The sequence below is a fragment of the Nannobrachium achirus genome, assembly GCF_963921795.1.
Source record: "Nannobrachium achirus genome assembly, chromosome: 6".
Taxonomy (NCBI): domain Eukaryota; kingdom Metazoa; phylum Chordata; class Actinopteri; order Myctophiformes; family Myctophidae; genus Nannobrachium; species Nannobrachium achirus.
This window is the reverse complement of record NC_137815.1, coordinates 3,216,694-3,242,399: the sequence shown is the minus strand read 5'-3', so window position 1 is coordinate 3,242,399 and position 25,706 is coordinate 3,216,694.

Sequence of the window (25,706 nt, the reverse complement as noted above, 5' to 3'; positions counted from 1 at the left end):
AGGTCTTAAAGGTCCTTAAATTGTCACTTCACTGTCATCTAGGAGTGGGGACCGCCCCAAAATCATGTCTGAAGACTGAAGTGGTATTGCATCTGGACAAACTAATATATGGTATATTTGTGTGGTGTATTTTTGGTTTCTCAGCAAATAGCTAATAGTATTACTTAATTTATTATTTTCTCCTGTTGCAAGGGTAATAACCTCTAAGTAACCCCTGGCCAGTGGAGATGGTCAGCCATAACTGGATTACCTCACCAATCTCCCATGCTGCTTTTTAGAATCTGACCATACATTTGGTATCAGGCACTTAACATGACGCGTACATCAAGAATTGTCATGTGGAGCTTTTAGCATGGGCGATCTGTCTTAAAAATGTCGAAGATCTAATTCTGAAATAGGCGCATAATGGGGCAAACACGTGGCCCTCTGGAATTATGCATATGGTCTGCTCTGAACCTTAACTCTTTCCATGCCACAGAGGTAGATTGACGAGAATCATTAATTAGGCCATCATGCCACAGACGAGAATTGACGAGAAAAGTACTTAACAGAAAGTACCCCTAGCTGACACTCTTCCCCACCCTGTGACAAAGTTTGGGACTTCTAACTTATTTAGAAAAAAAAAATACATTTTCAATTCACACCAACCACTTCTCAATTCTCAGACATCCTCAAAACCAGCTCTGCTATTTCACAAGGAGCAAAACCGACAACAGAGCCATGCTGCTGCTGCAGAGCTGCAGTACCGCCGCTACAGTACTCTGTTCAGCCAGAGAAAAACAGACACACACACCCCCCCCACCCACCCACGCACGCACCCACGCACGCACGCACGCACGCACGCACACACACACACACACACACACACACCTTACCTTTCAGAGGAGCAGGGCCGTAGCGCGCCTAATCGGCGCTCTAGGCGAGCTCTCTCGAATGCGCCCCCCCACTCCCGCGCGCGCGCTTGCGGGTTTTGCCGTGAATTTAGTCGTTTTGGGTCGGTTTTGGGCTGGTTTGGGTCCACTCCCTCCATTTCGGCGCCCCCTCGGCGCCCCCTCTAGGCTGGCGCTCTAGGCGACCGCCTAGTCCGCCTATAGCTAAAAACGGCCCTGCAGAGGAGATATGTTACAGATGAAGAAACAAAGAAAGAAAGTATTCCACGGGGCCATTTAGCATTTAGCCTGGGGAGTGTAATCCATTCCAAATGTGCACACGATCGAGTCAAGTTCCTCGCTAATGTCGAACACAATCGGTCCTTTGCGGGACACCTCCGCCGTCAGGAACACTTATTACCTTTTGTGAACATCCTATCCAAAAAGTAAAAGTCCTGTGCGGGTCTCTCATCTGTTTGCTTCTCAACCGTGGAAGAGGATCCAAGCATCGTGTTGAAATGGAGAGTTTATATCGCTCATGTTGTCAGTCAGTGCATTATTTTCCCCACCATCTTTCACTATGTTTATACCATGTGACCACGCTAAAAACATTGGAACGATTTGACAATATGAGCGATTTATACTCCTTATTTCAACACGCTGCTTCGATTTTCTTCCACGCTTGACAAATAAACAGATTAGAGAGGCATATTACCTGGGATCCTAGGATCTAATGTTCACAAAAGGTAAGAATGTTCGCGAAACGCAAGCGTCTCCCCTGCCGCTGCCGCACAACCTGTTGAATAGCGTCCAGATCAGCTTTTTATCCACTACACACGACGCATAAAGTTTATATTCCAGTTATTGGTGGTTTTATGACGATCAACAGGCGGGGTCGCCAGCGAAGATGTTAATCCCTCGTCCTTTAGTTGGTCTTTGTACCAGATGTCCTCTTTTCGTGGTGTTTTTAGCACAGAAACAACACGTGGGCTATTTGATGGGCTTCTCTTCCACGTGCGCGCGCACGACGTGCGTGTGTGACTGAGCGTGCCGCGTGCGTCGTCGTGTCGACTCGTGTGCGCGCGCGTGTGCCTACTATGAGCGCACGCCGTGTGTACACTACGAAGACTCCATTCCATTGCATAAACAAACGTGGTGTTTTTCTTCCGTGTGCGCGTGTGTGTGACTGCTACTCTTTGAGCGCTGCGTGCACGCGTTGCGTGCAGTGTATGCAGACTGTGCAGTGTGCACGCGGCTGTGTCGTGGGGCGGAGCATAGAGTATAGCCTATATAGATAGAACTACAGAGATTTTCACACTAAACGTTATTTCTTTATAAAAAAAAAATCTTTTTTTATATATTTTTTTGTTTTGATTTGTCTGACAACAATACTTTATACATGTATGATGTCACAGAAGCCAAAAAATAAAAGTTTCAAGAGAAAGAAATGCTTGAACAAGTGTTATTCACAAAAGGGCCAATTTCTCCTGTTTCTGTTTGTTTTCGTCCACTCTGGGGAAGAGCAGACAGTTTTAAAACTAATATAGCGCAAGAACCGAAAATAGCTGAAACCCCTGGTTAACTTCTGGTGAAAGTGCACGAGTTGCACTTTATGTGAGATACTGGGTGAATTTTTTTTGTCTTTTTGATAATTCTCAGTAGAGCTAGAAAGACTGGTGAAAATAGTAGCCTATAATGGTGGCATGGGAATAGAGCAGGCCAGTAAACAGTAGCATTGAATGTGTTAAAGAGGGTTACACACTTTCAATCGGTGTCCAGAAATGGTCCCTCTGTCCCGGAGCTAAAATTCCAATTGGGAAACATGTTGTGATTTCAACATTAGAAGGAAAGTATGCTATTTACTGAGAATTGGAAAATAACCTCAGAAGAAGAGTTTTTGCTTTGATTAGGAATATACACTTTGTTGGACTATGAATAAACCAGAAGCAACATTGCAACTCTGAAGTTTGTGGACAATCCCTATTATTAATATTAGTATTATTTTCCATGCCAGATGCTATAGTGGCAATGCAGTCTGGACTACAGGGACTGACGACCTGTCCATATTATCAACATACAGGGGTGTCACACCAACGTCTGGGCCCTGGGTAGGCCTACAAGGATTCACTGTGGGCCCCCCATGAATGTTCTTCATATGGAGGGGTTTTAACCCACTTAGACTGAGAACTGATTATTACACATTATTTTGTGCTTTAACTATTGAGAAATAGCAGATATACAAGCTCAAAGCACTGCACAGAGTGCCGCACTGCAAGCTTGTAGATCTACTATTTTTGAAAAAAAAGGGGAAAAAAGTATTTGAATATTTCAAATCCTTCTACGTTTTTCTTAATTTTTTTGTTTGAAAAACCTATGTTTCTATGTCAGTGGTGCTTAAACCTTTTCATGTCAGGGACCCCCAAAATTAAATGTATTTGGCCACGGACCCCATCTCCACATATTTAATTCCAGGGACGCCCCAGAAGCAAAATTTGAGTTACAAATGCTTGCTTAAAAAAATACATATATTCAAAGATTTACACACATTTTCAGGAATTTTCAAAAATAGCAGATCTACAAGCTCACAGTGCGGCACTCGGTAACGAGCTGTGAGCTTGTATATCTGATATTTTTCAAGAATAAAATAATTAAGGCCCCTCCACCTTGGGCCCAATAACTCAGTCCCACTTTCCCCCCTTGTGACTCCCCTGTCATATCAACACAGTTGTTACTTTACTGTGTCCTGTAGTTAAAATAAGCAGCAATGCTGCAATGGACTATATTTATAGTGTAGCAGAGATTTAGGCGTTAGAGACTTTAGAGTCTCATTCTACTGCAGCATTGGCATTGACTGTTCTTGACTTTTTGTTTTACCTATATGTTTACACCTGCTCTGTACTGTTGATTCTATGTATGTATTTACCGGTATTCTTTATTAGATGTACACATTACTTTTTTTTCTCCTTTTCATACTTCTCTGTAACTTTGCAACAATAACTGTTGTGCTGCCTTTGGGTCACTGATTTCCCCCTTGGGATAACAGGCCCATAGATATGATCTGTTCTGGGTGTAATAAGACTTTGCCCAGTAGATGTCCTCATAACATAATACAGTATGCTTGGTTGCATATGGTTAGCTGGTTGAAGCTAATGGTGGAAAATACTAAATACCAGTGTTTAACATGTGTGGACAGGCTATGGTGTATCTTAGACAATAATTATGCTTGTGTGACCAGGGCACTTAGGCCCGGAAACAGGAAGCCAGACAACGCCACTCTGGGAATTTCACCCAGAGAATATCAGAGAGTAGACATACGACACAATATACATTGAATACCCAATCACAGGTTTAGTAAGGAATATGAGCAGAGACGTGTATTTCCAGTTAAAGAAGAAAACTTGTTTTATTCATAACTCAAGCAGAATTAAATACCATGATAAGGCTTCGAATACGAGCAGTTCATGAGGTCAGAGATATTATCAATTACAAGATACTACAAACTATATCAATGTCACAAGGGTTAAAATTACAATACTGCCCTACAGTACCAGTAGCTGGGGTGCCAATGATATGCCATACACACAGGAGGAAGGCAGGGAGTGAGGGGGAAGGGGTCAGAGTCTCACCGCCACCAAAAGCGCACACACACACTGAATTCACTGCAAAGACACAAAAGTATGTTAGACACAATAAAATGGGAATAAGCATGCAGCAAACATTAGGAATCATGCACTAAAAGCCCCAATGCCGCCTACCACCTGTGACCAACCGCCTGTTGTGGCTTGTGGCTACAAATATGGCACACTGGTACTAATGGCAAAACCTGAGCCAAATAGGCTATACTTCTGAGTTTATATTATTATTCTGAGTTTATATTATTATAATTCTGCCACGAGCTGGTTTGCACGAAGCAATAATCAAAATAAACCTAAACTTAACCAAAATAAGCCCAAAGAAAATAACTAAATAATCAAAATAATAAGGACAAAAACAGCAGGGGCACCAAGCTCCTCCTATTAAAACAAGGACATTAAATAATTAAACAATGATCAATACAAATTAAAACAAAGATACAACTACAATACAGGCAGCCCTTTACCTCAGAGAGCCACACTATAGGCAATGAGAGGCCATGCCGTCGTCATACCCAGTCCATGACAAAGGCCACGAGCCATCAGGGGCTAAACAGCAGCGCCACATGCGAAGCCGCATATGAGGCTTTGGCCTGTTAACAGATGGGGGGAAACACCACTTATCCCACGGAGGGATTCCCACTGTCATGCCTGCAACATTAAAGAACATTTCAGATTTCGCTCAGAATTCACATTTATCAATACAGGTGAGGCAGTGCATACCTTCAATGAGTCTCTCTAGCACCCGACCCAATACACCACCAGGCAACCACAACAAGCCAGCCAGCTACTCTGATGGCTGGGTGTGGCTCCCTTTTATATAGCAGGTGTCTCAGCTGTGCTGAATTGGGCTCATTAGGGGCCGTCACATGACTTAAGAAACCCAACCCACTACAATCTACCCCCTACTTTCTATCGATGTCCCAACGATAATTCCGTCAATTAAGGGCAACACCAAGGGGTTCAGAGGTAGAGTTCATAGTTTGGAAGTAGCAGCTCTTGCACCAAGTTTCTTCTTCAGCCCGAAGCTGCATCATCAGTCACAGTAGCGGGGCTGTTAAGGAGAACAATACTTCAGTTCTGGAAAGAAGCACCACAATTTTACAGAGTGTACCTCTTGGGTCATTCTTTAGAAAAATCACATTAGACACTTAATTTTCAAAATGTCCGCCAGTTTTAAAGATGGCCGCCTTTTCGGATATGTTTTACAGTACGCCAGCCAGTTAATATCGAATTTTCATAATATTAGAGTTGTTTTGTAGGTTTTAAAACATCCTGAGTTCATTTATTACACTTTTAAAGCAGCCAGAATAACCTTTCTGACTTTTGGTTGGGGTCTTTCCTCACCTGGGACCCCCCAGACAGACCCCTGAGCCTATTTCAGTAATCGCTCTGCTCCTGCACCAGAACAATGTTAAATTAGATCTGAAATATGCTCTGAAATAAAAAATGACTAGTAGCAAATAACAGAGGTCTTCCACGGGGGGTCCGGGACCCCTGGGGGGGTCCTCAGAGCTATTACAGGGGGCCTGCCAAATCTCGATGAGATCTTTTTTTTTTCTTTTTTTTTTTACATTTGAAACTTTGAATGTTTTTATGTATCCTGGTTTTATGTATTGTACTTTGATGGTTTATTAGTATTCTCAGTATTATTTATAATGTTTTTTGTGTTAAAACAGTTATGGTTGACAGCTGTTACTGCAGGGATTGCAATAATGAAGGTATTGCAACTTTTCACTTTGGGTGCAGAACAACATTTCCATTTATTGCACTGCACTCACACTGACCACACACACACACACACACACACACACACACACACACACACACACACACACACACACACACACACACACACACACACATTTTAACCATTTATTTATGTCCACACAAAGGAGATGCATACAAGGACACAAATAGTATAGGTGCAGTAGAGTAACATTTACAAAATCATGGCATTATGTCTTCATGATACAATAGCAAGGCACTTGGTACTCTACGGGTATAAGTAACAGCGTCTCCGCCATATGTGGCGGCTGCCGATTATAGCGGAGACGGAACAATACTTTGCCAGCCTTTTTGCCTCTTTTTTAGGCACTCCAAGTTGTTGAAACCCTCTAACAACCAGCCTGTGGGTATGTCCTAGGCTGCCAAATATGAAAACAAATAGTCTGCACCTGTACCCCAGCTCTGAGATCGTATTTAGGAGAGGTTGGTATTTAATGACCTTGGTCATGAAAGCTTCCTCTAGGCTAGAGAAAATGGCGCCGAGGGGCAAGGCTGCCGTGTCAGGAGCTCCTCAGTGACAAGCAGTTGTTTTAGTGTTTTAGTATTAAATAGTTATATATATTTTTTTTTTAATTATATATTCTACGATGGCTCCTAAAGACATTCCATGTAGAATCACTTATGACAGAAAGTCATTGTTAACTTTTAAAGACTTTACTCACAAGATCGATGGCGTTCAGTTGGAGTATGTGGACCCATTGTTTGTGAGGAGCGGGAATGGTGTTCAGCATCAAGATGTTAATCCATTGCCAGGTGAAAGAAGCCGAAAACGTGGAAAGAGAGGGGGGATTCTAATAAAATTAAGGACAAGAATTGACAAAGGAAAGAATCCTCCTCTACCCTGCATACTGTTGGCGAATGTCCAGTCACTGGAAAACAAACTGTGTGAACTGCGCGCCAGGGTTTTATACCAAAGAAAGATGAAGGACTGCAGCCTTATCTCTTTGACTGAAACCTGGTTACGGCCCGACATGCCGGACAGATCTATCGACATTCCTGGCTTCAGTGTATTCCGTGCCGACCGCTGTCCTCGGCTCTCTGAGAAGGCGACAGGCGGAGGAGTGTGTTTGTATGTAAACAACAAGTGGTGCGAGCCAAACAACATCCATGTTATGAAAACTTTCTGTTCTCCTGATGTGGAGTTTCTTGCGGTGAAGTGCCGACCCTTTTTCCTACCGAGGGAATTTACATCAACTATCGTGCTGTCTGTCTACATACCGCCCAGCGCTGATAAAGACAAAGCCCTCAGAGTACTGCATGAGGAAATAAACAACGCAGAGAATCAACAGCCCGAGGGGCTTATAATTATAACCGGAGACTTCAATCAGGTATCCTTGCGAAAAACACTTCCCAAATTTTATCAACATATAGATGTTAAAACAAGAGGGAACAATACGCTGGATCATTGTTACACGGCCCACCGGGGGGCATACAAGTCCATACTGCACGCTCCCTTTGGAAGGTCCGATCACTCTGCTATACTGCTGGTGCCAAACTACACACAGAAGCTTAAACGAACTCCACCCACCGTGAAGTCCGTGCTCTGCTGGGATAGTGAATCAAGCGCACAGCTCCAGAGCTGTCTGGAACAGACGGACTGGAAGATGTTCAGCGAATCAGCAGGTAACAATGTTGATGAATTTGCAGACACAGTGACAAGCTATGTCAGTAAATGCACGAGTGACATTATCAAAAGGAAAACAATTAAAGTATTTCCGAATCAAAAGCCATGGTTAAATAGCCAAGTGCGCACAGCCCTTGTAGAAAGAGATGCAGCTTTTGCTACTGGGGACAATGACGAAATTAAAAGAGCAAAGTATAATTTGCGCTGTGTGATTAGAGCGGCTAAAAATGATTACAGGGACAAGATTGAGACACAATTAAGCGACAACAATTCGCGCAGTGTCTGGCAGGGGCTGCACAATATAACTGACTATAAAAGTAAACCAAAAAATGCAGCCAATGTCCCTGCATCCCTCCCAGAGGAGTTAAATAAATTCTATGCACGCTTTGATGTGGTAAAAGCAGACCCCCCGCCCCAAAGAGCCCCTACCACCGTCGCCCTGCCCAGTGCTCTGGTCATCACAGAAGGGGAGGTGTGTAAGGAGTTTAAACAAGTTAACATTAAGAAGGCAGCAGGCCCAGATGATATTTCAGGTAGAGTGATTCAGACTTGCGCAGAGCAGTTGGCTGGTGTGTATAAAGACATATTCAACCTCTCTCTGGCTACAGGTGTCTATCCCTCCTGTTTTAAATCAGCTGTTATTGTGCCAGTGCCAAAAAAGTCCAAGATATCAAGCTTAAATGATTGGCGCCCTGTGGCCCTCACATCTATTGTGAGCAAATGTATGGAGAAGCTAATACAAAAACGAATTCAAGACAGCTTGATGCCAGGCTTGGACAAGCACCAATACGCATACCGTAAGAACAGGTCAACAGAGGATGCAATAGCCACAACTCTCCATGCAGCTGTCACTCACCTGGAAAATAAAAACTCCTACCTGAGGATGTTGTTTATAGACTATAGTTCTGCATTCAACACTATTGTCCCCACCATACTGGACACAAAACTCAGGTTATTAAACCTCGACCCCCTTCTACGTAACCTGATCTTGGACTTCTTGAGGAACCGACGTCAGGTGGTAAAAATGGGTGCCATGACCTCAACTTCACTGACCATCAACACCGGAGCCCCCCAGGGCTGCGTCCTGAGCCCCCTCCTTTATTCCCTTTACACACTTGATTGTGAAGCCAAGTACAGTTCGAACATGGTGATAAAGTTCGCAGATGATACAACTGTTCTGGGCCTGATTAAGAACAACGATGAGAAGGACTATAGGAGAGAAATTGAAAATCTGGCTCAGTGGTGCGAGAAGAACAACCTATCCCTGAATGTCGATAAGACCAAAGAGCTGGTCATTGACTTCAGGATGAAGGGCGAAAAGGAGAAGTTGGACCCCATCATTATCAACGGATCGGCGGTGGAGAGAGTGGACAGCTTCAAGTTCTTAGGTGTCCACATCTCTGATGATCTCAGGTGGAACGTGCACACTGAGCATGTTGTGAAGACGGCCCAACAGCGCCTCTATCATCTAAGGCAGCTGAAGAAATTTGGCATGGGACAGAGGATTCTGAGGACTTTCTACAGAAGCACTGTGGAGAGTATTCTAACAACAGGCAGTTTCACTGCCTGGTTTGGGAGCTGTTCTGCTCTCAATCGCTCTGCAATGGAGCGGGTGGTGCGGACAGCACAGAAGATCTGTGGGTGTGAGCTCCCCTCCATCCAGAGCCTCTACAACAGCCGGTGTGTTGCCAAAGCCCGGAGGATCATCGAGGACCCATTCCATCCGAACTATGGAAAGTTTGTGGAGTCGCGGTCCCGTCGGAACGGGACAAAATACCAAAGCCTTGTGGGCAAGACAGAAAGAGCACAAAGAACTTTCTTTTATCAAGCAATAAGACTTTTGAACCAATAGACAGGCTACTGACACACAAATGTAATGTTTTTATTTTTGCGGCTAGTATTAAGGCACTTTTAAAGTATCCTTTTATTCAACTTTTTAGATTTTATTATGTGACAATGCTTTTAATTTATGACTTTTCACTAATGAACTGCTGCAAGTCCGAGGAGCACTGACAAATGAATTTCACCCTTTTCTTACTGTGATTGTATTTTAAGGTGTGACAATAAAGCATTTCTGATTCTTCTGATTCAGCTCTTGCACCAAGTTTCTTCTTCAGCCCGAAGCTGCATCATCAGTCACAGTAGCGGGGCTGTTAAGGAGAACAATACTTCAGTTCTGGAAAGAAGCACCACAATTTTACAGAGTGTACCTCTTGGGTCATTCTTTAGAAAAATCACATTAGACACTTAATTTTCAAAATGTCCGCCAGTTTTAAAGATGGCCGCCTTTTCGGATATGTTTTACAGTACGCCAGCCAGTTAATATCGAATTTTCATAATATTAGAGTTGTTTTGTAGGTTTTAAAACATCCTGAGTTCATTTATTACACTTTTAAAGCAGCCAGAATAACCTTTCTGACTTTTGGTTGGGGTCTTTCCTCACCTGGGACCCCCCAGACAGACCCCTGAGCCTATTTCAGTAATCGCTCTGCTCCTGCACCAGAACAATGTTAAATTAGATCTGAAATATGCTCTGAAATAAAAAATGACTAGTAGCAAATAACAGAGGTCTTCCACGGGGGGTCCGGGACCCCTGGGGGGGTCCTCAGAGCTATTACAGGGGGCCTGCCAAATCTCGATGAGATCTTTTTTTTTTCTTTTTTTTTTTACATTTGAAACTTTGAATGTTTTTATGTATCCTGGTTTTATGTATTGCACTTTGATGGTTTATTAGTATTCTCAGTATTATTTATAATGTTTTTTGTGTTAAAACAGTTATGGTTGACAGCTGTTACTGCAGGGATTGCAATAATGAAGGTATTGCAACTTTTCACTTTGGGTGCAGAACAACATTTCCATTTATTGCACTGCACTCACACTGACCACACACACACACACACACACACACACACACACACACACACACACACACACACACACACACACACACACACACACACACACACACACACACACACACACACATTTTAACCATTTATTTATGTCCACACAAAGGAGATGCATACAAGGACACAAATAGTATAGGTGCAGTAGAGTAACATTTACAAAATCATGGCATTATGTCTTCATGATACAATAGCAAGGCACTTGGTACTCTACGGGTATAAGTAACAGCGTCTCCGCCATATGTGGCGGCTGCCGATTATAGCGGAGACGGAACAATACTTTGCCAGCCTTTTTGCCTCTTTTTTAGGCACTCCAAGTTGTTGAAACCCTCTAACAACCAGCCTGTGGGTATGTCCTAGGCTGCCAAATATGAAAACAAATAGTCTGCACCTGTACCCCAGCTCTGAGATCGTATTTAGGAGAGGTTGGTATTTAATGACCTTGGTCATGAAAGCTTCCTCTAGGCTAGGGTCAAAGGTGCAGGCCATCTCCAATACAGACACTTCCCTGGACTCTTCATCAACCACAACAACATCTGGTGTATTAGCTGTCAAAGATGCAAACATTTCCAAGTTATCACAGAGATGAAACATGGATGGAATGACACAGGAATGTTTGTACACACACACACACACACACACACACACACACACACACACACACACACACACACACACACACACACACACACACACACACACACACACACACACACACACACACACACACCTCTTTGTTATTGTCACCCCAAAACCCTCACCTTATCCTCTTATAGAGCCCATGGTTAATTACGCCCAAAGAGATTCACTACACTACAGTAATTTCAGACATGCAGGATATATTCGTCTTCATCCATCATCATCATCATCTTCAATGTCCAACCTAATAGTGTTGACACAGTCTCCACCATAGCATAGAGTGAAAGGCAGGTTATTTGAGCAGCTGCACTGTCCCTTACAACCTGCTTTGCAGACACATTTGATGGGCTCAAGTACTGCCTTTGGAGCAGGGAGAGCAAGAAAACTGAAACCTGGAATATACCCTCCACTCTCTGAATTCCATCTATTTTCTTCGATTGGTGGAAGCACAGGGAAATTTGTCAGGTATGATTTATCCTGCATTGTGACGGAGTTGGCACGGAGGTAATGTGGTAGCAGTGCAGCACGAGTTGGAGGTAGCATCTCACCCTCCAAGTTATTTGACAGAAATAGTTCCCATCTGAGTAATCCCAGGGTTGTTGGACCTTTTGAACTGTAAACATGGCATGCAAAATGTTCGGACTGCAATGTTGATGGAAGCTCACAATTTATAAGCTCAGGAGGAATGGCCAATGACCTTGCCAAGGTCCTTGAAGCGGTTAGTGGCTTGGTCATCATCATCATCATCATCATCATCATCATCATCATCAAGTAGGCATTGACCCATGTCTTTTTGGTGATTCCAACAAATGTTCTTCCCCAGTCAACACCTGAAAAACGCAAAGGAACCCTTGACATTTGTAACATCAACTTGAACTCACTCGAATATATCAATTTCCTTTTTTTGTACCGGAGGCAAGGACTTGATAAGGAATCGGGGTATCAGCCTCTTCATGTGTTTGCACTTCCTCAAAATCATGTCCCTTGATGAAGGTATCGTATTATGATGCCTACTTCGTCATACCTGACAAATTGCCCTGAGCTTCCATCAATTGAAAAAATAGATGGAATTCAGAGAGTGGAGGGTATGTTCCAGTCAGGTTTCTTGCCATCCCTGCTGCAAAGGCAAAGCTCATCAAATGTGTTTGCAAAGCAGGTTACAAGGGACGGTGCAGCTGCTCAAACAATAACCTGCCTTGCACTCTCCTCCCTGCAAATGATATAGTGGAAACTGTCAACATTATTAGGGAGGACATGTATAGTAGTGAATTTCTTTGGGTACAATTGACCGTGAGCTCTTTAAGAGGATAGGGTGCGGGTTTTGGGGTGACGATAACAAAGAGGTGTGTGTGTTGTGTTGTCAGTGTTAGTGCAATGCAATAAATGGACATGTTAGACTGTGCGCCCAAAGTGAGAAGTTGCAATACCTTAATTCTTGCAATACCTGTGAACCTGTCTGTCTAACACACACATGTTATAAATAATACTGAGAATACTAATAAAAACAGTTTCAACTGTAAAAATATATATACATATAAAAAAAGGAACTTCCCCATCAAGATTCGGCAGGCCTCCTGTAGTAACTCTGAGGACCCCCTAGGGGTCCGGGACCCCTGTGGAAGACCCCTGGGTATTTGCTACTACTCATTTTTGCTTTCAGAGCCCAGTTACAACAACTTTAATGCTTCAGTTATGATCTAATTTAACATTGCTCTGGAGCAGGAGCAAAGCGACTACTCAGATAAGCTCAGGGGTCTGTTTGGGGGGTCCCAGGTGAGGAAAGACCCCAACCAAAAGTCAGAAAAGTTATTCTGGCTGCTTTAAAAGAGTAATAAATGAACTCACGATGTTTTAAAACCTACAAAACAACTCTAATATTATGAAAATCGGACATTAACTGGCTGGCGTACTGTTCAGAGGCAGCCATCTTGGAAACATGGCAGCCATTTTGATTTTTCAGTGTCTAACGTGTTTTATCATAGGAACAACCCCTAAGGAGTACTTGTGAAAAGTTTTAGGTTTCTTTCCACTTGTGAAGTATTTTAGTGCAAAAATGCATTTACCTGCCCCGCTACAGGTCCTGCCCATCCGTGATGCAAAGTCCGATGTCCACTGGTGCCTCTAGTGGAATCCAGGGCCAACTGCTGTTTTTGTCCTCAAACACAATGGTTACTTTAAGAACTCATACGCTATACTTTTACAACGAAACAAAAACAACAAAGTGCAAACCAGCTGAGAAAGAACTAGAATGGCACATCTCTGCTTTACAATATTATCCTGCCGACAACGCCAAATGTGACCAGGGCACTTAGGCCCGGAAACAGGAAGCCAGACAACGCCACTCTGGGAATTTCACCCAGAGAATATCAGAGAGTAGACATACGACACAATATACATTGAATACCCAATCACAGGTTTAGTAAGGAATATGAGCAGAGACGTGTATTTCCAGTTAAAGAAGAAAACTTGTTTTATTCATAACTCAAGCAGAATTAAATACCATGATAAGGCTTCGAATACGAGCAGTTCATGAGGTCAGAGATATTATCAATTACAAGATACTACAAACTATATCAATGTCACAAGGGTTAAAATTACAATACTGCCCTACAGTACCAGTAGCTGGGGTGCCAATGATATGCCATACACACAGGAGGAAGGCAGGGGGTGAGGGGGAAGGGGTCAGAGTCTCACCGCCACCAAAAGCGCACACGCACACTGAATTCACTGCAAAGACACAAAAGTATGTTAGACACAATAAAATGGGAATAAGCATGCAGCAAACATTAGGAATCATGCACTAAAAGCCCCAATGCCGCCTACCACCCGTGACCAACCGCCTGTTGTGGCTTGTGGCTACAAATATGGCACACTGGTACTAATGGCAAAACCTGAGCCAAATAGGCTATACTTCTGAGTTTATATTATTATTCTGAGTTTATATTATTATAATTCTGCCACGAGCTGGTTTGCACGAAGCAATAATCAAAATAAACCTAAACTTAACCAAAATAAGCCCAAAGAAAATAACTAAATAATCAAAATAATAAGGACAAAAACAGCAGGGGCACCAAGCTCCTCCTATTAAAACAAGGACATTAAATAATTAAACAATGATCAATACAAATTAAAACAAAGATACAACTACAATACAGGCAGCCCTTTACCTCAGAGAGCCACACTATAGGCAATGAGAGGCCATGCCGTCGTCACACCCAGTCCATGACAAAGGCCACGAGCCATCAGGGGCTAAACAGCAGCGCCACATGCGAAGCCGCATATGAGGCTTTGGCCTGTTAACAGATGGGGGGAAACACCACTTATCCCACGGAGGGATTCCCACTGTCATGCCTGTAACATTAAAGAACATTTCAGATTTCGCTCAGAATTCACATTTATCAATACAGGTGAGGCAGTGCATACCTTCAATGAGTCTCTCTAGCACCCGACCCAATACACCACCAGGCAACCACAACAAGCCAGCCAGCTACTCTGATGGCTGGGTGTGGCTCCCTTTTATATAGCAGGTGTCTCAGCTGTGCTGAATTGGGCTCATTAGGGGCCGTCACATGACTTAAGAAACCCAACCCACTACACTTGCATAACAGTGCCTTGATCACAACTCTATAAATAATGAAGCATTATCATAGACAATACCTCCTGGAGAAATAATAGCATAATGTGGTCTCTGCTCTGCAGATAAAATAGCCAAATTACCACACCTAACATTCATACAACATTTCATAGATATCTCATAGACTTGTATTTTCAGATATTTAACCACTGACCCTCAATATCTTCAACAAAGAGGGAAAAAGAAAGCCAAGTAGGCCTACAGAGTCAAATGTTTACTATTTTGATTTAGTACCTTGCTTATTGTATTGATTGATTGTATTGCCTTAATTATTGTAAATCGCTCTGGATTAAGTGTGTCTGCTAAATGCTTAAATTGTAATTGTAAATTAAAGTTAGCAGATCTACAAGCTCACAACGCCACGCAGCGCACGGCACTGTGAACCTAGATTGGCTAATGTTCCCCTCAGAATAGGGATACTAGGGTTCAAGTGGTTGATTAAAGAAATACAATAAACTAACTACAATAAACTAACTAGACCCACAAGTGTGCCAGACCCTTGTTGTAGACCCCTGCTCTATAGCAAATAGGATTACACAATAAAAAGCTATTTAACACTTATTTTAGTACAAATAATTTCACTAGACAAGTGAAATTATGTTGTAGGAGAATGACACAGAGCATGTAAATTGTACATTTTATTAATTGTTTGACAAAAATATAGTTTAAAAAACAACAGCAAAACAAAATGAAAAAAAAAAACAAGGGAGAAATTCACTTGTTCTACTGAGCTGTAGTTTTTACATTTCGACCCAAAATGGGCATCAATATAAACACATTGTAAGCGACGGCCATTTTATTAAACATTTTTAAATACAAAAGGAAAACTGCTAAACTAAAACTGCTCGTAAAACATTAAAAGCACTTCTCCAACAACACGGTACTGGAGCCAACCTGACAACACTTCAGTCCAGTTTTAATGCAATAAGTCACCCCCAACAATGACCTTTTAACTATCAATTACTGGAACATATTCAAGGGAGTTTCTTTGGGAGTCACAAAGCACTTGAGAGCTACGGGTGGCTGGACTCGGTCGTCTACGATGCTCATCAGGTTGTCCAGCTTCAGTCTGAAGGACAGTTCCTCCTCCTGACCGGCTGCTATCTGACGCTGGAGGTCCTGGAGACGTCTGGACAGAGACACGGCTGTCCCTCTGGAGGACAGAGACACGGCTGTCCCTCTGGAGGACAGAGACGCCGCTGTCCCTCTGGAGGACAGAGACACGGCTGTCCCTCTGGAGGACAGAGACACCGCTGTCCCTCTGGAGGACGGAGGCGTCTTCCTGGACGTCTCTTCAGGCTTCGTCTCCTAGAGGAGAAATTAAAAAAAATAGAGAAATACATTGTTTGTGTGAGGATCGGCAGAGGGCCATACTGTAGCTTCATTTACAACCAAGCATACTGTATAATTGCTTTGATAGACATCTACTGGGCACATGAAAGGGGTTGCACTTGATGTGAGTAGAAGGGTCCTCAAACGTCAAATAATGATCATAATTTGAAGACTCACCTCTTCAGACCCCCCTAGAACATGACCTACTATATCGTTGTGACAACCAACGCAGACATACCTTGGTCATTTGTTCTCTGTTGTGTTTGTTACTTCTGCTTGTTTGACTATAAAACCACAAAGTTAAAACGTAACTTAGACAGTGGTTTAGACAAGTTGTTTTTTGTGTCCGTGTAGCTCAGTCGGTAGAGCTCTTGCCTTGGGACCACGCGAGGCATTTATCAGACACCCTTATCCAGAATGACTTAAAATAAACATTAAGGTAAACACATACATAGAAAGACAGGGTAATGCCTCAGTAAACTAGGATCACAGGTAAACAATAGTGATGTGCAATACCGTTCACGTTCATGGTAATGATCCATTCAAACGATTCGTTCACGTTCACCGCTCATAGAGCGACCGTCCCGTGAAAAACACTAGCGCGGGAGCGTTTTTATTACGTTACAAGTACAGCTCACCCTCCCGTCCTGTTTGCCGGGGGCTTTTAGGGGGAGAGGGTGTGAGCGAAATTGTGAACAACACATTTCAGGGATTTGAACAAATCATTCACGAGTCTTGCTAATGATTCGATTCTTATGAAGGAATCACTCATGAACGACACATCACTAGTAAACAATAAACCTAGCATCAGTCTAAACAACATGCTATCTAAATAACATTGTAGGATCACAGGTGAACCATGAACCTAGAATCAGTTTAAACCACACATGGGCAACACCTGGCCCTTTGACGATCTCAATCTGGCCCTCAGAGTCCTCAAAGAAAAACACAATAACCCCCCTCCCTGCAAAAAAACCTAACCTACATTCTAAAAGGCTGCCACATGTTAATAGTTTTGAAACACATGTATTTAAATGAACTCCAATTAATAGTAATTCATATTTACCATTTGAGTACACACCTGCATACCTCCGTATGCACTCAAATGTTTTATGTTTTTAATTGTGGGCTTGTTGAACGAGCACACGTTTGTTATCTTCATTATTTATCTATTAGTCAAGTTCTCCTCGACAGTACAAAGGCAGGGCCCTTAGCCAATGAGGTGCAGCCAAAGGGTAGATCTTTGTGCCCATACATGGTGTTACATGCAAGCCCACACTGTTTCGTAAGAACAGTATTTCTAGTTTAACAGTGAAACAGTCAACCTTAAGTCCATATTTATAACCAGTGCGGTTTAGAAGAGAGTGGCGACACGCTTTGATCTTGCCACAGACCGAAGTGGCTTCGCATGGAGCCTGTTCTCATTCTTAGCGAGCCTCTGCTGCTCTTCAGCCCCGTCCGCCCCCATTCTAGCCAAGGCATTTTCACTCACTGGTAAGTAGACTGAATCACGGACTGAATCAGCAGCAGAGGCTCGCTAAGAATGAGAACAGGCTCCAGTAAGCTAGGCTAAGCTAGCTTTCCACCATAGTTTCCACACTTACAATGGGAGTCGACGTAAGTGTCATAACTCTCTCCATTCTACGGGTCTGATTTATAACATAAAGCAATATGTGTTTTATCAGTGACCTATGGAACGGTGCATATCAGATATGGTAAGATACTGTATATTTATATCCTCAATTAAAAGTTTGGATCGTTTTAATTGGGAGTAATAATATTTTAATTGCAGGCCAGAGTACACAGTGATACAGTACAGCTGTCTTGTTGTGAAAGGACCTTCATGGGGGAAATTCATGCAGTTTTAACATAATTCTGCAATTCATGTTTCAAGTTTCAATGTAATTGTACAATGCGTGACCCTTAACTCACTTTATTGAAGTCAGTATGTCCCCTCTGGAAATACATGCTGCCCACCCCTGTAAACAATACTATAAAACATGTATACACTGTACATTGAAACAATATAAACTACAGGATTAAAGATCATCAATGAGCCAATCATTTGTCTAAACCAGGGGTTTTCAAAGTGGGTGACAGGGCACCCTGGGGTGCCGTGACGGCAGTCCAGGGGTGCCGCGAGATAATTTGATAATATTTAGAATTTATTTGGACACTTGAAGAAATATTTAATATAATTTTCAGTCAGTTCTAACCAAAATGGCTACTATCTCAACGTTTTCCTCGCAACATAATCACTAAAATATCGTCACTGTCAGGCAGAGACCTCTGTCGCACAAAACTAGTGAAAACAGCCGATCTACAAGCACACAATGCCTCGCGATGCGAGGCGTTGTGTGCTTGTAGATCAGCTGTTTTCACTAGTTTACTACATTTTATAGATGATAAATACAAAACGAACGGTTTTGGACCGGTTTTGGACCGGTTTCCACCGACAATGACGATATGCTATAAATATAAGGTGCTGGGAGTGACAATTATAATGTAGGGGTGCCTCGGATTAAGAAAATATTCATGGGGTGCCCTGAGACAAAAAAGTTTGGGAACCCCTGGTCTAAACAACATACTATCTACTATCTACTACATCTTAACCTTTGCATAAGACTGCATGGTGGTCAATGCTAGGTCAAGTAGGGCTGTCACGATTATGACATTTTACATGACGATTAATTGTCACTCAAATAATTGCGGTTAACGATTTAATTGTGTTTTTGTCGTTTACAATTACATTTCTGTTGGCTTTTAGGCGTTGAAGTTGCAAATGGCAGATATGACACATAACCTAAACATACAAAGACATTACTGATATATTTGACAACATTATACTTAAAAAAGCTTTGATAGTGGAAATAGCTGACCTGCAAGCTCACCACGCGTCGCGACGCGTGGTGAGCTTGTAGATCGGCTATTTCCACTATTTTCGAAAGTATTTTAAAATATATGAACACTTTTCAAGATGTAAACGATTTTTACGATTATGACAAAATAATTGTGATTATGTCAAATAACTGTGATTAGACGATTATGTAATAATTGTGACAGGCCTAAGGTCAAGTGTTAAGGCCTAAGTTGGAGTCTGAAGAGGTGAGTCTCATGCACTACGGCAGAGCATTGGGAGTGAAGAGGTGAGTCTTATGCACTACGGCAGAGCATTGGGAGTGAAGAGGTGAGTCTCATGCACTACGGCAGAGCATTGGGAGTGAAGAGGTGAGTCTCATGCACTACGGCAGAGCATTGGGAGTGAAGAGGTGAGTCTCATGCACTACGGCAGAGCATTGGGAGTGAAGAGGTGAGTCTCATGCACTACGGCAGAGCATTGGGAGTGAAGAGGTGAGTCTTATGCACTACGGCAGAGCATTGGGAGTGAAGAGGTGAGTCTCATGCACTACGGCAGAGCATTGGGAGTGAAGAGGTGAGTCTTATGCACTACGGCAGAGCATTGGGAGTGAAGAGGTGAGTCTTATGCACTACGGCAGAGCATTGGGAGTGAAGAGGTGAGTCTTATGCACTACGGCAGAGCATTGGGAGTGAAGAGGTGAGTCTTATGCACTACGGCAGAGCATTGGGAGTGAAGAGGTGAGTCTCAAGCACTACGGCAGAGCATTGGGAGTGAAGAGGTGAGTCTCAAGCACTACGGCAGAGCATTGGGAGTGAAGAGGTGAGTCTCAAGCACTACGGCAGAGCATTGGGAGTGAGTCTACAGTTCTGACTGCAATGGAAGACATGTGATGGATGCAGGGTGCTAGAATGACCACTGCATCGATTGGTTGAAAGATAAGTGTGATGTCTCTTCAGTCAGAGGACAGGACGACTTTTTGACCAATCACAGCCAGGACAGGGCTGTCTTTGCACCAATCACAGGACAGGGCTGTCAATCAGTTTTTTCATTTTATTTATTTATTTTTTCATCCTTTTAGACCAATTGTCTGTACAGTTTTTACATTTCTTTGGCCAGGTGCTCCACAGGGTCTGTGTTCAGCCAATCCTGGAGCTGCTCTGTGCTCCTGCAGGAAGAGACAAACATGAGAGGAACAATTTTAACCCATATAAATATTTTCTCCCTTTTTATATTAACCACTTGAACCCTAGCATCCATATTCTGAGAACTTTAGCCAAAAATAGCAGGTCTACAAGCTCACAACCCGCAGTGTGAGCTTGTAGATCGGCTATGTTTTGCAAAGAGCTTTGGAGGGAGAAAAGAGCAGACAGTGAAAGATCAAGTTTATTAAGTATTGACGGTTCAAGTGGTTAAACATCTGGAAACCCACATTAACATGAATCCAAAATACACTGATGATTGTGCTGTCAAACAATGAAACTATATGGAATCTATGAACAGGTTGTGGGGGTCCCTGCTTCATCTCTCTCTCAACTAAGGGGTCCTTGGCCTGAAAACGTTGAAGACCCCTGTTTTAGCTAGGGTTAGAAACAAATAGCAGATATACAAGCTCGTAGTGCGGTACCGAGTGCCGCACTATGGGCTTGTAAATCTGCTATTTTTGATAAATCACGAAAATGTGTGTGAATCTTTCAATGTATATTTTTTCCAAAGCAAACCTTTGTAACTCAAATCTCTGCTACTGGGGGTCCCTGGAACACATTTTGAGATGGGGGGGTCCGCGGCCAAATACATAACATTTAGGGGGTCCTTGACATAAACAGGTTGACTTATTTAGAAGAAGGATTTAGAAAACATTTATAGAATCGGGTCACAAATATTCAAGCTCGCACAGAGGCACCGCTGTGAGCTTGCATATCTGCTATTTTTTAATAGTTAAAGCAAAAAATAATGGTTAAAGTGGTTCAAATCTAAAGTGACACAAATTTGCGTCTGAATGGTTAATATACAAGAGATGCCATCCTGGGCAGCTGTAGCTCAGGAGGTAGAGCAGGTTAATCCATGGGTAGGCGGTCGGCCAACTCATGGGTCGGCGGTTCCAACCCCGGCTCCTCCTGTCTACATGTTGAAGTGTTTTTGGGCAAGACACTGAACCCTGAGTGTCTCCTGGTGAGCTGGTTGGTGCCTTGCATGTTTACCACCGGTGTATGAATGCGTGTGTGAATGGGTGAATGTAATGCACATTGTTAAGCGCTTTGGATAAAAGCACTATATAAATGCACCATTTAACATTTTATCATGGTTGGAGCCACTAGAGTGCAACATGGTACAGAAGCCTACAAATAGCCTCCTAAGTGGTTACCGGCATCTGACGGCAAATCTCGCGAATGTCCTGTTTACTGGTTCTACTGTAGATCAGGCGATAGTGTGTTTCTGGGACAGATAAAGGGCGATAATAAAGTAGATTTTCTCCTTATTTGTGTTACTGAAAAAAGCCATTTTAGTATGAACATTTTGGGAATATTGTGTGGCTTGTGACAAACGGGTCCAACATTTAGTTCAGTGACCATTGGACTAAAGAATGGTTCAGAAGCTGTGTTCACGTTCACTCTCCCATTGGAAATGAATAGACTCCAACCTGCTTCCGCCTCCTAAAAAGGTATCTGCCTACGCCATGCTGATACAGGAAGTAAATCAGAGATCCCGTGTCTTGCTATTTCCGTCTTGGATGAGACATACTGGTAATGTCACTGTAAGTACTGCTACAGGCAGGGAGCGTTGGGCGGGAGGAGTAGGAGCTCTACGTCCATCACATTGTTGACTGTCATGCAGGGGTCTCCATATATGGGTAACTGGTCCGATATACATCACTGGCCAGATGGCCAAGAATTGGCACGACCGCTCCCTTTTGGGGGCGAGGTCGCATGTCAGCCTGAGGCGCCTTACTAGTATATCAAAAATCTTTGCTCTCATTAGGGTTGCGGTATCGGTACTCGCGGTATCGGTACTCTGCCCGATACAACCCTATTTTGCAGTACTCGTACTCGCCCGATACTTCTCACGCCAGCGTCCGATACCAAGCAGGGGCGTCACAAGGGGGAGAAAATTGGGACTGAGTTACTAGGGCTCAAGGTGAAAGCCAGGGCCTTAATTATTTTTATACTTTTGCTATTGAAAAATAGCAGATATGCAAGCTCACAGGGCCGAGCTGCTATTTTTTAATACCCCATGAAGAACATTCATGGGGGGCCAGCAGTGAATCCTTGTACCCAGGGCCCAGAATTTGGTGTGACACCCTTGGCAATGAGTGCACGGAGCGAACGCTGGCATTCAGCGGCAGCAGGCTGTCTGTCTGTCTTTCTGCTGTTCAACAGGAGTAGGGCTACATTGAGTTATTTAGCAGCATCATTCATCATTCATTAATCTTAAAACTTGCTACGATGCAAAGTTTGTCTGAGTGCTTTGCCTTTGATGGAGAAATCAAATCCAAAAAAGGCGACTGGATGTGAATCACTCACTCATTACCTCGGCAGCTCGGCTCGAGCCTGTTGCATCAGTGTGATCCGCTCATCTGAAGAATAATCCATTTTGAGGTGAGATTTTGAGAACATGGAGAAAGTAGTCTCAGTCATAAGTTGGCTGCGAATGCCATAAATAATGGTTTAAAGTAGGCCTAACAGTGATGAGAGATGAGCGAGATGAGAGAGTTCGCTTAACGAGAGGAGTCCTGTCAGCTGTGCTGCTGTGCGCTGTGCTGGGGAGTTAATTGGTACTTGCCCTAGTTTTACGTCTTTCACTGGTGATGTAATCAATTATTTTGGAGCAGATTCCAATAGTATAAACATTATTAAAAGGCTTTCATATACTCTTGATATCTTTTTCAAATGAGGTTTAGCCTAATAGATTGAAATGTGCTAGATTTGGCTATTTTCTGCTTGTTAATGTCAATAAATAAATTCATCAATTAATTTTCGGTTATCCGAATAGGTTTCAAAATTGTCGTGTACATGTCAGTGAAATTAGTCGCTAGGAACATCCCTAATTTTAAGATTTGTGAGGATGACAACACATTGTTTTGTATTATTAATTGTACTCGTATCGGTACTCGGTATCGGCGAGTACTCACAATGAAGTACTTGTACTCGTACTCGGTCAGCAAAAAAGTGGTATCGGGACATCCCTAGCTCTCATGTTTGTCTATATTTTATTTTTAAAGCTTTTTTTTTGGGGGGGGGGGGGGGGGGGGTTTCTGCCTTCAAAATATGGACAGGAAACGGAGAGAGAGTGAGAGAGACATCGTCAGGAACGGAACTTGACAGCTTTCACAGCTGTCAATGTTTTTTCGCCTGCTCACACACAGTTTGCAACATAAAAGCAAAAATTGGAATACTACGATAACGCGACAGTGACTATAAGAACCAGCAACATATTATGCAGTAAACATTTGGAGGGTTAATTTTTCTACCCCTTTTCCCAAGCTGAAATCTGCACTTAAAGTGCAAGTCTGATCGGAGGCTGATGTTTGGACAGCTGCTGGACTTCTGCACATTTAGTACGCTGACCGTATATTAATTCATTTGTTGGTCTAAAAAACTCCTGTCCGTAACAGTGATAAATAATGACATTAAAGTTGATTGAGTTGGATACCTTTTCATACCTTTTCTCCCTTTTTAGTTTATTGAAATAATGTCATGCACATTTGTCCAGTGCACAGCCTACTGCAGACCTTGTTAACTAGATTTAGGAGTGCGTATCGATATTTATATCGATATATCAATCGGTACCCTGAGAATAATATCGTATCGATACTTTTTTTAAAGTATTGATACCCACATTATGTTTTTCTTTTCTTAAAAAGACCTGCAAGAGCCGTCAATGAAATGAACCCTCCAAATGTTTTCTGCGTAATATGTTGCTCAGATCTTTCAGGCTTTGACGTGCAGTGTGCAAAGGCGATCCGATCTACAAGTCCACAATGCGTCTCTGATGCAACACATTGTGGACTTGTAGATTCCGTGGTTTGCCACGTGACACTGCCATACAACGAGGAATAAATCAGCAGCATCTCTGCCTGCCTGTAACTTCACTGGTCGCACCGCAGACACACAAGGTGCTTCGAGAGTCGGTAGGCTTTTGACTCGAAGTTGCTCACTCAGTAGAAACTTAAGCACACACGATTAATCACTCAATGGATGATCCAAAATGATAACAGGTCAAGCTTAAACGGGCAATTCATTTGATAGTGAAGGCAGACAGTTTACAAGACTCGACCACCAAAAATGTGATGTGAAACCTGCATGGATTCTTATCCCTCACGGTAAAACTCCCCCACATTTCTCTTCTAAGTTGTAGCCTACCTTAATTTGATTTAGATAAAAAACAGTTCCATTGGTTTAAATATTATTGCCCGTTTCATGTCATGGTAAAGATTTGTCCAACTTCCATAACAGCACAATGAGCACATTGTTGAAGCAATGTGTCTCCATTCTCCAGATAAGTCTGGGCTTGTATCTAAATGATACAGCTTTTTAAAATTAGGCTATTGAATAAAATAAATATGAATCATTCATTTGATCAAGCAAGAGAGTGCATTTATCAGCACCCACGGTACAGTATATATATACTGTACATACCGTATTCCGGGATATCGGTATCGGTATCTATATCGACATATTGACCCCAAAATATCGAATATCGTGTCAAATTGGACAAAAATTGTATCGGCACATCACTAGTCTATGGCTGACCCAAAGCAGGTGTGAAAGCTTGCCAGTGCTGCTCTCTTACCAACTCCTTGCTAATGTGGTATTGGACAAGGAAGGGTTGGGGAGGGGCTTACCAACTCCTTGCTAATGTGGTATTGGACAAGGAAGGGTTGGGGAGGGGCTTACCAACTCCTTGCTAATGTGGTATTGGACAAGGAAGGGTTGGGGAGGGGCTTACCAACTCCTTGCTAATGTGGTATTGGACAAGGAAGGGTTGGGGAGGGGCTTACCAACTCCTTGCTAATGTGGTATTGGACAAGGAAGGGTTGGGGAGGGGCTTACCAACTCCTTGCTAATGTGGTATTGGACAAGGAAGGGTTGGGGAGGGGCTTAGCGAAGAGAGCCATGCACGTCTTCTAAGAACAGGTTTTCTGTTTACAACTTGTCACATGGTGCATTCCGGCTGCCGGTAAAACACAGAAAATCCATGGCAGAGGCTACTGAATTAATTATGAAATACTGGCAGTCAGTGTATTCAATTCACACAGTGACACGTTGTAAGCTTGTAGATCTGCTATTTTTGCTATTTTGGGAAAATGTATGGAAACGATTATGACGATTATACAAAATAATTGTTATTATCTCAAATAATTGCGATTAGGCAATTACAGATCAATCGAAAAAATATATAATATTGTGTAAAAAAGCATTGCAGAT